Genomic DNA, 13,179 nt, shown 5'->3' with positions numbered 1-13,179 from the left:
TGAGGTATCACTTCACATTGACCAGAATGACAAAAATTAAGAAGCCTAATAATAACAAAGATTGGATAAGGAGATGATCAACAGGAGCTCTTAAACATTGCTGGTATGTATGTAAATTTGTACAATGCCCATTTTGAAAAACGATGACACTATTGACAATGTCTTGAAAAGTTGAGCATGCACATACCCAAAGACGTACTAGCTATACCGTGAGAAATTCCCACTTATGAACTCCAGAAAACATGTACTTAAATATTTACAGCATCATGTTCCTAAGAGCAGAAAATTAAACAAAAGCAGACGCCAAACCAAACAGTCACTGAGAGGACAAAGGATACATAAGTTGTGATACAGTCACCTAGTGGAATAGTAATCAGTAGCGGAAATGAGTGAATTAATGCTATACATAATACAACATATAAAATCCCCAAGGGAAGGAAACTGATTGTGCCAAAATTTTTTTCTCTTTTAATGATTTTGTATTAGACAATATTTACTATAGGCAAAATAATATATGTAAGTTAGAAAAACAATAAAATAAACACCCGTGATCTACTATGGATCAAACATGCCTCATAACAGTCCATAGGTCAAAGAGGAAGTTTTAAGGTAAAGAAAAAAATTAAGCGATTAAAAAACACATTGAGCTGAATGAAAATGAAAATGCAACGTATCAAGATTTATGGGGCACTGATAAAACAAGTAGTGAGATTATAGCACTAGATACTTACATAAGAAGAAAATCTCAAATGAATAATCTAAGCTCCCATTCCTAGATACTAGAAAAAGAGAAAAAATAAACTCAAAGCAAGCAAAGGGAAAGAAATAAAATTTTATTAGGAAAAAAAAGTGTTTTTTTTTTTTAAAGACCAATAAAACTGATAGATCTTTAGCAAGACTAACAAAGATAAAAGACAGAAGACACAAACCACCAATATAGGAATGCAACAGCAGATATCACTACAGACCTTGCAAACATCAAAAGGATAAGAGAATACTATGAAGAACTCTATACACATAAATTTGACAGTTTAGGTGAAATGAACCAATTCCTTGAAAACCACAAACTACCACAACACATTCAAGATGAAACAGAGATTTTAAATAGTTCTGTAATGAATAAGGAAATTGAACTAGTAATTTAAGAGCTCCTGTAAAGGAAATCTCCAGGCCTAAATGGTTTCACCGGAGAATTCTATAAAACATTTAAAAAAGAATTCTTCACAATCTCTTCCAGAAAACAGAAGAGAAACAGCTCCAAATTTATTCTATGAAGCCAATATTATCCTGATACCAAAACTAGATAAAGAGTACAAAAAAGAGAAAACTACAGATCGCTATCCCTCAACATGCAAACTCTTTGAAACAACAACAACAAAAACTGGCAAATAGAATTCAGCAAGATATAAAAAGAATTATACACTCTGATCAAGTGGGGTTTGTTTTAGGAATGCAAGGCAGGTTCAATATTCAAAAATCAAAGTAAAACAGAAAATCAATAGTGTAACCCACCACATTAACGAGCTAAAGGAAAAAAAAAAAAACAAACAAGCTAAAGGAAAAAAAATCACATGATCCTTTAATCAATACAGAAAAAACAAAATTTAATACCCATTCAGGACAAAAACTCTCAGAACACCAAGAATAAAGGAGAACATCAACTTGAATAGAGAACATCTACAAAAAACTTTCAGCTAACATCATAATAGTAAAATACTAATTGCTTTCATTATGATGGGGAGAAAGGCAAGGATGTCAACTCTTGCTGCTGCTATTTAATATAGTTCTGGAAATTCCATCCAGGAGAATAAAGCATAAAGATTAGAAAGGAAGAAATGAGACTATCCTTATTGGCCAATTTTGACCAATAACATGATGGTTACCTAGAAAATCTGAAGCAATCTACAAAAGAAAAAATCCTCTAAAATTAATAAATGAGTTCGTAAGGGTAGCAGGAAACAAGATTAACATTAAAAAAACAGTTGTATTTCCATATACTTTGTTAGTAAATGAACACATGGAAACCAAATTTTAAAATACAATTGCTCAAAAAATATTAAATACTTAAGGTGTAACTCTAACAAAGCTTGTATGCTGAAACGACAAATGCTGATGAAATAAGACCAAGATTATCTCACAAAGCCTGTATACTGAAACGACAAGTGCTGATGGAGTAAGTGCAAGGAGATCTAAATAAAAGAAGAGACTACATTGTTCATGGATTAGAAAGAAGACAACACACAGACCAATGGAATCGAATTGAAAGTTCAGATATAGAACCTCATGTATATAGCCATATAATATTCGATAAAGCCACCAAACCCTCACAACTGGGAGAGAATGGCATATTCAACAAATGGTGCCTGGAGAACTGGATAGCTATATGTAGAAGAATGAAAGAGGATTACCATCTCACACCTTATACAAAGATCAACTCAAGATGGATCAAAGACCTAAATATAAGAGCCAAGACCATAAAGACCTTAGAAAGCAGTGTAGGGAAACATCTACAGGACCTTGTAATAGGAAATGGCTTCATGAATATCACACCAAAAGCACGAGCAGCAAAAGAACAAATAGATAAATGGGACTACCTCAAAATTAAAGCCTTCTGCACCTCAAAGGAGTTTGTCAAGAAAGTAAAAAGGGAACCCACACAATGGGAGAAAATATTTGGCAACCATATATCTGATAAGAGACTTATAACTTGCATATATAAAGAACTCATAGATCTCGAAAACAAAAAGATAAATACATTTAAAAAATGGGAAAAAGATTTAAACAGACACTTCTCCAAAGAAGAAATACAAATGGCTAAAAAGCACATGAAAAAATGCTCCAGATCCCTAGCTATCAGGGAAATGCAAATCAAAACTACAATGAGATACCATCTCACTCCCATAAGATTGGCAGCCATGAAAAAAACAGTAGAATACAAATGCTGGAGAGGATGTGAAGAAAGGGGAACACTCATCCATTGCTGGTGGGAATGCAGAAGGATCCAACCATTCTGGAGGACAGTTTGGCAGTTTCTCAAAAAATTATCCATAGATTTGCCATATGACCCAGCAATACCACTGCTGGGTATATACCCATCAGATCTGAAAACAAGGACACAAACCGATATATGTACACCAATGTTCATAGCAGCATTGTTCACCATCGCCAAAAGTTGGAATCAATCCAAAAGTCCATCAACAGATGAGTGGATCAATAAAATGTGGTATATACACACAATGGAATACTACTCAGCTGTAAGAACCAATACACTACAATCGCACGTGATAACATGGATGAACCTTGAGAATCTTATGTTGAGTGAAGCAACCCAGGCATTGAAGGACAAATACTATATGACCTCAATGATATGAAATAAGTTAACTGCCTCAGAGAGCTAGAGTCTGGAAAAGTGGCTTACTGGAAATCGGGGGGTGGAGGAAGGCTGTGAGTTAATGTCTGTAGGGGTGGAATCTGTGATGAGCTGGGGGTAAGTATGAGCACAAAGAAGGGACAAAATGGGGGCAAGGGGTTACCTTTGGGTGGGGTTTTCTGGGTTTGAGGGGGGCTGGGGATGGGAAGAGGGGTAATATGGTCCAAGAAATAGGTGGGAGGGAGGGGCAACATACAAACATGGGAGAGTGCCAGAAGTTCATTGAGAACTAAATGTTGAGTAAAACGTATCAAAGTATAAGTAGGAGGGTTACCTGGTTAGGACGCTCAGGGGGTATGGTCTGATGCGGGACGGACTCCGGAGGGAATAGCTGAAGGCTCATTTTGCCAAGGTGGGTTCTACCATTGGGTGGGGTGGACCCATATCCTGGGGAAGACTAATGCCGTCGAATAGAGAGAACTGTATCTCTCGTGAGAAAGGACGGCTCCCAGGGCATTAGATTGGCAGGCGTTGTGGGCCCTAAGGGGAGGGGAAAATGGACGTGCAATGGATGGAACAAAGGTAAATAAGGGGGCAAAAGAGGAGTTATGTGAGAGTACACGAGGATGAATATAAAACAGCTAATATTACACCAAAAACATATAGGGGACGACAGACTAATAATGAAAACCATAAGACAAAACATAGGATAACTAAAAAATTTAGAAAACTGTACAACCTAAAGTATGGACCACATAGTAAGCACAAATATTACCTTGTTTGAAAACTATAGTTTCGGAATCTGTACATCAGTTTCAGGAAATATGATATGAATAAGTTAAAAGATTATTGCTGTGGAAGGGAAAAGGTTTTATGGTGGATCTGGGGAAATACTGTATATTGTATATATGAATTTTGGTGATCTAAGACTCTTCTGAAGCTGACATTATGTTGGGATTCACTTTACGGGAAGTTTTGGATCACAGAGTGGTTCAACAATGGCAGCGGAGGAATACTGATAAGGGATGTTATTGACAGGATATATATGGTTGACAGGGAGTTATACAGGGCATATGCCCAGGGTATATGGTAATGTCTATATATACTCATAGTGGAAACAATTAAAAACAACAGCTGGGGGGGTACTGGGCTCCTGGCCGGGGGGTCACTGTTGTGGGCCCTGGGAGAGCAGCGGCAATCCTCCAGGTGCAACGGCAAGAACCAGGAAGGAAGGAGGGCCCAACAGTGGGCTCTTGATACTAATGGCTACACTTTTGAGCCTATGCACCTGCAATAAGAACAAGGCCTAGAGTAGCATTGTGCCTGGGGGTTTCCTCCTGACAGCCTTCATGTTACTCAAATGTGGCCACTCTCACAGCCAAACTCAGCGTGTAGATGTGATGCATTCCCCCCAGCGTGGGACACGACACCCGGGGATGAGCCTCCCTGGCACCGAGGGATCACTACCACATACCAGCTGAAGAAGCAACTAGAAAATGACCTTGAATTAAAGATTCAATGCGGAACAGCAGAATATACCTGTCTACATATAATAACATGACTTTGGGAAGCGGTTTGACCTAATGTAAGGGGGAAATGAAAAGGAGAAATGAGATTATAAGGCTGTGAGTCTCTAAAAAAGAGTCTGGAGGTTGTCAGAAGGAATACCCCTATGTACAACTGAACAGAGTCTAAGAGACAGATAAGGTAGATACAACCCCAGGTATTGGTTCTTTTGAGGGATAAAGAGACCCATGGGTTCTATGGTCATGGCAGAAGGGGTTCACTGCCATGACAGATGGCCCTTCTTTGGAGCTGGTGTTTCTGCGTGATGGAAATGGACTCAGAGGGGATCTCTTTTCACAAGACTTGCATGCTACTTTATTGGAATTGTAGTTGGTGCTGGGTTTAAGATATATGTAGGGGATTTGAATCTCTGGACTGATAATATGACACCCAGGCCCAGAGCCTCAACAGACTTCAGCTCCTACACTTTGACTTATTGGACTTACTCCACTCAGCTAACATGGAGTTGAAGAAGGTCAACCACCACAACATGGAGCCTAGAGTGTCTACAACTAGAAGCGGGAAGAGTGCATCCAGTACCCATGTGCAATCTAAGCCCTCACTTGACATAGGTGTGCAATGGACACAACCAATCCAATGTCCACAGAGAAAATGTGGAATGGGTGTGGGAACGGTAGCCATGGGGGCTGCTGGGTGTGGGGAACGGGAGGAAGAGATGAGATGTGGAGGCGTTTTCGGGACGTGGAGTTGTCCTGGATAGTGCTTCACGGACAATTACGGGACACTGTAGATCCCCCCAGGGCCCACTGGATGGAACGTGAGAGAGTCTGGGCTATGATGTGGACCATTGACTATGGGGTGCAGTGATGCTCAGAGATGAACTTACCAGGTGCAATGGATGTATCACGATGATGGGAGAGAGTGTTGCTGTGGGGGGAGTGGGGGGCGGGGGTGGTGGGGTTGAATGGGACCTCATATTTTTTTTTAATGTAATTAAAAAAAAAATAAATAAATATTTAAAAAAAAAAAAAAAAAAAAAGAAAGAAGACAAAACATAGTAAAGATGTCAATTCTCCCCAAATTGATGTACGGGTTTAACACAATTCCTATCAAAATCCCAGCAAGATTTTAAAAATTAATATAGACACGCTTATTCTAAAATTTGTACAGAAAGGCAAAGGGACCAGATAAGCTAAAACTATTTTAAACAAGATGATTAAAGCAGGATGACTCACTTTACCCATTTCAAGACTTATATGGTTAAAAAGACTGAGTGGTACTGGCAGAGATATATGGAACTGAATGGAGAACCCAAAAGTAGCCGCACACAAGTGTATACAATTGTTTCGTTTTGGGTTTTTTTTGTAAGGAGGTACTGGGGATTGAACCCGGGACCTCGGATATGGGAAGCCAGAATTCAACCACGGAGCTACGCCTGTTCCCCTGGACAAATGATTTTTGACAAAGATGAAAAAATAATTTTGATGGAGGAAAGAGAGTCTTTTCAACAATTGGTGCTGGAGGAAATGGATACCCATAGGCAAAAACAAATAAAAACAAAAAACTTTTATCTAAATCCCAGACTTTATAAAAAAATTAACTATAAGTGGATTACAGATTTAAATATAAAACATAAACCTATAAAAGTTTTAGAAGAGATCATATTCTGTCTTTTTTCTGAATACTTTCTCACCTAACTCTCCCCTGAGTTCAGTGCTTCTTTGGCAGAACTTGCAAAAGGTAATTTTTCTCTCCCATAATCCTTCTATCACTGAGCATGGGGTAATGATACATGACCTTCTTGCTCCCCTTAGCACTATTATCCTCCTTCCTTTCCAAACCCAATCCCAGCCACCTTAATCTCCTCTCATGAGATTATATCTCCTATAAACCCTCATTGACATCTGGAGCAATACTTCTCTTTTTTCAATAATTTCAGTTCCTGACTCACTGTCTCTTTCAAGTACATAATCCTTTCATCATTCTCTATTCTCAAGTTTTTTTTAAACTCCTATCCTTTACCCAGCTGTTGTGTCTCATGATCATATCCTAAATTTCGTCATAACCAATAATGCAACCCCTGCCACCACTATCAGCAGGATTTCAATTTCGTGCATTCAACACTTTGATCACATCTCCTAACTTTCTAGATCATGTCATCCAGAAGCCAGTCTTCAATAGTCCTTTGACATTAGTAGGTACTTCAAAGAATTGATCCTACACCTTTTTACTGGCTCTGTTCCCCTGACCTTCTCTCTTTCTTCCTGACCCAGCTTAAAGTTCATGCAAAAGCATTAAATCCACTCCTTCGCCTCTCTTTTCATTTATATTCACTTGGCAAAGTAACAACCTAGCATATTTGTCTGTGTTTGCCAAGCTGCTCTGACAAATACTACACAACAGGTTGGCTTAAACAACAAGCAGTTACTGTCTCAAAGTTTGGGAGGCTAGAAGTCCAAAAGCAAGGCATGGGCAAGAACATACTTTCTCCCCCAAATCTGTAGGGTCTAGTGCTGGCGTGCTGCAATCCTTGGGGTTCCTTGGCTTGCATCTTGGCTCCCGTCACATGGCCATCTCTCTCTCCTACTGTCTGCTCTTCTGGTTTCTGCTGACTTCTGGCTTCTAGCTCCTCCCTGTGGCTTTCTCCTGATTTGTGGCTTCTGGTTTCTTCCTTTATAAAGACTTCAGCAACAAGGACTAAGACCCACCCTGATTCATCTGGCCATGAGTTAACTAAACATAACATCTTACAAGATCTTACTTACAAACACTTTCACTCCCTCAGCAATTTGGATTAAGATTAACATGTTTTTCATTGGGGTACATATACATAATTCGACCTACCACAATATTCCTCCAACATACCAGGCACATCCTTTTGGGCCTTTGCATTGGCCTTTCCCTCTGCTTGGAAGACTCTTCAGCTAGTTATCCACATGGCTTACTCTCTTAACTTCTTTCAAATCTTTATTTCAACTATCATCTTCTCTATTTAAAATTGCAACCAAGTAATTATGCTAAAATTGCTAAGAACCAAGACTCTAAATATAAGGAAAAAGGTACAAGTTTAAAATCGAAGAAGTAAACCTTCTAAAATGTTCAACTTGAAATGGAAAATCAACAGGATATCAGTTTATTTTTCTTTTAAAAAAATATGTATTTCCTAGCTCAAAACCTAGAAACAATGACAATTTAATAGCAATAAACCCATCTTGCACCCAAACCGTGTTCTCTAAGTATCATTCCACACTTAACCGTATTAGGCTCCTTGGGGTAATGGCTAATTCCAGGATTAAGGGATGGAAATGCACAAGATGAGTCTAGGCCATCTTATCAGAAAACAAGAAGCTATCAAAGATTAGTAAACCACATCAAAAGGGTGTGAAGGAGCTTCCATTGGTCAAAAGCAGACAATTTTAGCATCAGAAAGAATAATAAATGCAACTGAGAAACCAATTAAGTAAACAAAAGTTCACAATGAAACAAACAAAAGGCTACCTCTTCCAAAAAAATATACCATTGAAACTACTCCTTATTCTAAAACCTGTAAATTAAAAGGGAAAAATATGCATTTACCCCGCATTTTAAAAATGTGAACTGTAAAAACAAACAAACAAAAAATGCACACAAAAATAAAAACAAAACATAAACAAAAAATATGGACTATAGTCCAGGGTAACTAAATTGCTTTAGCTTGTGAGGAAAAGTTTTTTTATTCTTTTAGAAGAATACTAATTAATATCTAAGAAAGGAAGAGCGATCACCATGTTGTACTCCTAATGACACAGCTGAATCAGGGAATGACCACCGGGAGGGAAATTTGTGGCATTTGATAATAGGGATTGTTATCACCACCCGAATGGGCAAATCAATCGCTGCAGCATGGCTTGTACCACAACCAGACAATGGCTGCCTCCTGGCAAAAGAAAAGTTAACTTGAATGTAATCAAGATTCCAGAACCAATTTTCATGCAGAAAATATGGGATGCGAATGCATGGGTGGGCAGGGGTGCGGGGATGGAGGTGGGGAGGAATAAATTACATGACACCACAAAGAAAGAGCCAAACAAACCAAAATTTGGACCTTCTACAGCAGAGCTTCTCAAGTTTGTCCGAAAACTGTTACAGATCTGTGACAAGATAAGGAGCTTGCCTTGCCACAATGTAAATGAAGCGTAACCCCTTTAGCTCAGCTGATGTTTACCTTAGCAAGTCTTTCTGGTTAAGGGAAAGAGACCAGTAGCCAGCAGTCAGGGGATGGGCACCAACTAATGGACAGCTCTTTTGGATCACCCACAAGTTGATGCCAAGCAAAAGAGAAGAAAAAGACACTCAGACATAAAGTCAATGTATGAACTCTAAATCTTGATTTGAACAAAGCAAATGAAAAAATACATTTTTTGAGTCATTTAGGAAACTTTTTTTTTTAAGGAGGCACCAGGGATTGAACCCGGGACCCTGTACATGCAAAGCAGGCACTCAACCACTGAGCTACACCTGCTCTTCAGGAAAAGTTAATTATAGGCAGTAGTATAATAATTTTTTATTTTTATTTATTTATATATTTTTAGGAGGTACCAGGGATTGAACCCAGGACCTCATACATGGGAAGGAGGCCCTCAAACCACTAAGCTACATCTACTCCCCAATAGTATAATAATTAATATTCATTTTGTTAGGTGTGATAACAGCATTGAAGTTGTATGAGAAAATGCCCATATTTTTTAAAAATACTCAGCAAAGGGAAGAAAAGGCAGCAGAAAAAGGTTTAGATAATGTAGAGAAAAGATTTTTTATAGGTTTAAAAATGTGGCAAAAAATCTTGATAACTGCTGAATCTGGATAATGGGTATAAGAGTTCCCTGTACTATTCTTTCTTTTACGTATGCATGAAATTTTTCATAATAAAGGAGGCTACTTAAGAAATTGTTGCCCATCTGTCCTTAGCCCTTTCTCCATTTTCTTTACCCTGTTTTTCTTTTTTTCATAACACTTACCATCTTCTAATAGCTATTCATTCAATATTTACAGAGTGTTTACTATGTATCAGGTACCATTATAGGTTCAAAAAGATATAAAAACCAAACTAAATCAAGATTCCTATTCTTGTGCAGCCCAGATTCTAATAGGGGCAGACAGACAAGCATGATAAATAGCAAATTGTGGCAATGTGTTAGCAAAAGTGGGGTCAAAGGTGTTTGTGAGGCTCTGGCCTCAGCACTGGGAAGGGTGGCATTGCTATCAACTGCACTAGGAGATAATGGGGGAAGGTGTCAAGGGTGTGGGGAAGATCATGAGTTTAGCTTTGGATTCCATCAGTTTAAGTGATAACATCAAGTAGGCAGTTGAATCTGGAGTTTATGAATGAGGTCTGGATTAGAGATATGTATCACCAATATACAGATCATATTTAAAGCTATGAGATGGAATGGGATTGCCAAGGGAATAAGCGTAGACAGGGAAGGGGCCCAAAGACTGAACCCACTAAGAGGTTGAAGAAAATAGGAGAAACCAGCAAAGACTGAGAAGAGTGACCCATGAGATAGGAGAAAAACTGGAAGCAAAGTGAAGCAAGTACTTCAAGAAGAAGGGAGTGATCAATTATGCCAAAACTTTTGGTACGTCAAACAAGATGCAGACTGAGCATTTAATAACGTGCAGGTCACTGGTAACCTTGACAAAAACAATGGTGGTGGCCTGATCTAACTAACCACTTATCCTTACAAAATCACATGTTCCACCAAAAAGAAATCATATGTTTCATGTTTCCTAGAACAGCCTGGCAATTAACACTCAGTATTTGTTGAATGAGTTAAGTTTTCTAATGAATCAATTCAAGGTAAAATTGAGTTAGGTCACGTTAGTCTCCATACTCCCTACTGCCTACAAATCAGGTCCACATTCTAAGTTGGCTCCAAACTACCCCTAGTTTTATCCCCCACCATTCCTCTCTAAGTACTAAGCTGCTGGCAATTCCCTCGAATTGTCCTGTTCCATCTGCTTGGATCCTTATGTTCTTATTTTTCTGCTCAGTGAACTACGTCTCTTCCTTTCCAGCTCAAATAACCCTTCCTTTAAGGGGCTCTGTCAGCTCTCCCCCTGCTGTGGCACATGGCTCAAGCCTCCAATACAACACAATGAATGTCTCCCCATCCAGTCTGAATAGTCCTCCCAGGGAAAAGCAAGGCTTGTATCGTAGCATACAAGTGGAAGACAGTGCCGCATGCCCAAGTGAGCTTAATGAACCCTAAAGCCCATTTCAGCTCAAAGACAGCCTTCAGTCCTTCATATGAGAGGCAAACCAGTGACAAAATTTCTGATGAGCTTCACCTCTCAACTACTGAACTTCTTCTGGTTCAGGACTAGTTCCAAGGTGGGAAAGCATAGGGACTATTACTCTTTATCTTATGTGAAAATAGAGTTTAAGTAAAAGTTTCAAGAAAAAGATGGTAAGGCTTAGAGCCAACTTGGAGAGGGCTTGACTTCTAGGCTACCAGTGCATTCCTAGTCCTAGAAGAAATAAGCCACACTACAGCCACTTTGTTCAGGTAGGGAAATGGGGTAGGGGTCATTTCTTTTACCTCAAATGCTGGAAAGCCTACCATAAGCAGAAATGACCAGTACTCATAAATCCATGGGGTTGGGAAACTGACAGCAAGCCCAATAAAACACACTGGGGGAGTGGATATAGCTAAAGCAGCTGAGCATCTGCTTCCCATGTATGAGGTCCTGAGGTTCCGGGTTTGAGTGCCGGTACCTCCTAAAAGCAAAAGAACAAACAAACAAACAAAAACAACTCTTACTGGGAAGCGGAAGCAGCTCGGTGGTTGAATGCCTGCTTCCCACACATGAGGTCCTGGGTTCAATGCCTGGCACCTCCTAAAAAAACAAACAAACCATACCGGGCTCAGTCCAGGGTTCTGATGGCATTGTAAAGCACAGTCTGAAACCCTCTACTGATAGAGCCTGAGTGTCTCTGCTTTAGGGCCCCACTGGGAAGTGACTCAAGAAGGGGGTGAGGAGGAAGTGGCCGACCAGCTAGCACTAAAAAAAGACCTGGGGCTATAGTCCCATTTATAGAGACAGCTAAAACACTCAGGGTTGTCACCATATTTTCCAGCTCTGCCCACCCACTCACCCAAAGCCAATGAGGTAGAGTAGGAGGAGAGAGAGAAAGACAAAAGCAGAGTTTTCAGGGACTATTAAACATCTGATTGTACCAATAGCATGTGATTTGCAGATGTTTCTTACCAGTCCAGACTCCTCATCCAACTCACACATCCGCCCCATCTCCCCAATCTCATGTTCCAACTCACTCCTCCATGTGTTACATGTAGAGAAACATACCCAGTGTGCGCTTTTTTCTTTCATGCCTGGGCCTTTGAACTAGTTCTCACCAGCCTGGAATTTTCTCTCCACTGTGTCTGTCTGTCATGGTCCTACACATCCTTCAAGGTAACAAATACCATCCTTTTCATGAAACCACCCTTAACCCTCTGAACTGGAAATAACTGCTAGCTCTTCAGTATTCCCTCAGGCCTCTGACACCTGCTGATACTTGTGCAGTTACAGAATTTATCTCATTCTGTCTTGTCTCATAATTAATTGAAGGCTATCTATCTCCCTGCTAATTTATAAATGCCCAGAGATGGGACTGACTTCCCCTCATAGCAGCGTGCCTCACTCATTTAGCAATGCACTATACACAAATGCACTTCCATAATGTGTTGGCTAAAGGAGTATTTCAAACATATCACCAGAGAATTCAGCAAATACTTTTGAGCACTGGCAACATGCCAAGAACTGTGCTACATAATAGATGGCCCATATGCTTTTAGAGCTCAACATCTAGAGGGGGAAACACTCAAACACATCTACACTCTGTTCAGTATGGTAAGTAGAGAAGATACAAAATGTTAAGGCAATGCTTCTCAAACTTACATGTGCATAGAATGTAGAAATCACCAGATTCTAATTGAGCAGGCCTGAGATAGGACCTGAGATTCTGCATTTCTAACAAGCTCCCAAGTGATGCTGATGCTATTGATTTAATAACATTTTGGGTAATGAGGTTTTAAAGTACAATGGAGGAGGGAGAGATTAACTGCACCTAGAGGGATATAAGAAGACTGTCTTGAGATAGGATTTCATATGACAAACCCCCACTGGGATAGAAAGATGACATGAGTCTTTGCATACCAGAAACACATAAGTTGGCCAGGAGACAGGCATGCAAACGTGTGACCCCAAGACAATGTTAAGAAGACACAAAAGTACAGTGC

At 39.6% G+C, this 13,179-nt stretch overlaps 1 protein-coding gene across 5 annotated transcripts in view; it reads right to left on the bottom strand.

Moving 5' to 3' along the window:
* The window catches only part of KLHL18 (kelch like family member 18), a 69,956-nt gene that overhangs the window by 47,256 nt on the left and 9,521 nt on the right, over window positions 1–13,179 (bottom strand). The window contains exon 1 of one of the 5 annotated variants that reach the window (XM_071212027.1): window positions 11,701–11,771. The exons of the other annotated variants lie outside the window; for them this stretch is intronic. The gene's annotated coding sequence lies outside the window, so the exon portion shown is untranslated. Of the gene's footprint in view, window positions 1–11,700; window positions 11,772–13,179 lie in introns of those variants that run through there. 5 annotated transcript variants of the gene reach the window in all.

The sequence above is a fragment of the Dasypus novemcinctus genome, chromosome 26 (assembly GCF_030445035.2).
Source record: "Dasypus novemcinctus isolate mDasNov1 chromosome 26, mDasNov1.1.hap2, whole genome shotgun sequence".
NCBI classification, from domain to species: domain Eukaryota; kingdom Metazoa; phylum Chordata; class Mammalia; order Cingulata; family Dasypodidae; genus Dasypus; species Dasypus novemcinctus.
Note: the sequence above shows the minus strand (reverse complement) of the source record. Positions and strands in the feature narration are given on the sequence as shown.